This window comes from Fukomys damarensis, unplaced genomic scaffold (assembly GCF_012274545.1).
Source record: "Fukomys damarensis isolate Sample0158 unplaced genomic scaffold, DMR_v1.0_HiC HiC_scaffold_28, whole genome shotgun sequence".
Classification (NCBI taxonomy): Eukaryota; Metazoa; Chordata; class Mammalia; order Rodentia; family Bathyergidae; genus Fukomys; species Fukomys damarensis.
The window spans coordinates 45,731,312-45,732,368 of NW_022900940.1; positions in this window are offsets into that span (position 1 = coordinate 45,731,312).

The following is a 1,057-nucleotide window of genomic DNA, read 5'->3' on the forward strand; positions in this document are numbered from 1 at the left end:
TCTTTTTAAACACTTCTGTGCTTTGAAAGCCAGGAGTAGTCTTTCCTCTTAGATGACTGTTTTTATTTTGTTTTGTTGCATTTGTTTGTTTTTGTTTTTTTGAGACAAGGTCTCACTATTTAGTTGAGACTGACCTGGAACTCACTATGTAGCCCAGGCTGGTCTCAAACTCACAGCAATCCTCCTGCCTCAGCCTCCCGAGTGCTGGGATTACAGGCGTGCACCACCACACCCAGCTGACTGATTTTATTTTAAATCAATTCACTTCTTCACCTTTCCTTCTTCTAGACACCAATATACTTTTTCCCATGGAGTATGAGCAAAGCCTGAAGTGCTAGCCAAGCCCTCAGAAATGTGATCGCTGTTAGCAATGATTTGAGAGCAAGATTACAAAACCTAGAAGCACGATTGTGAAGCAGCATTCTAGTACCTGAGGGGGCACCAGGCCGTCTTGCAGATGGGTGAGCAAGGCGAAAAGGAGGCACTAGCTCTGTTGGGGCTGCTAGGCTGGTGGACTGTCCTGCGTGCTCCTGCCCCTTGTCACACCTAGATTCCATTTACCTGGCTCAGCTGAACATAAAGCACAAAAGAGCTTTCAGATACTTCCGCTGTTAGGACCCCAGGACTGCTATGTTTCATTAAGATGTACTGCGTGAGTCTCATATAGTCATATACCCTGGACCTAGTTTGTCAAAACAGGAAACATGAAAATAAGCCAGTTTCTTAAGTCAGATGAATAAGTATGAAAATAACTGAGGTACTTATTGACCTGTTCCACAAAGCCAAGTGGACTCAATGCCTTCATTCCTCACCACCTCCGTTCCGTGCTGAACGAGGAAGCCATTCACCTGAGGGGGAAAGAGTTGTGAACGGTCACTAAGAGAAAGGAGAACAGAAATCCTAAATGTGTGCTGGCAACATATGGTGTCCCTAAGGGGCCAGGGGTCCAGGCGGGGGAAAGCGGGCTGGCGAATGCCAGGGGCTAATCACCAGATTATGAGAGCTTTTAGGGAACTCTCAGATGTTAGCCCGGTAACATTTTTCACTCACTAAAATA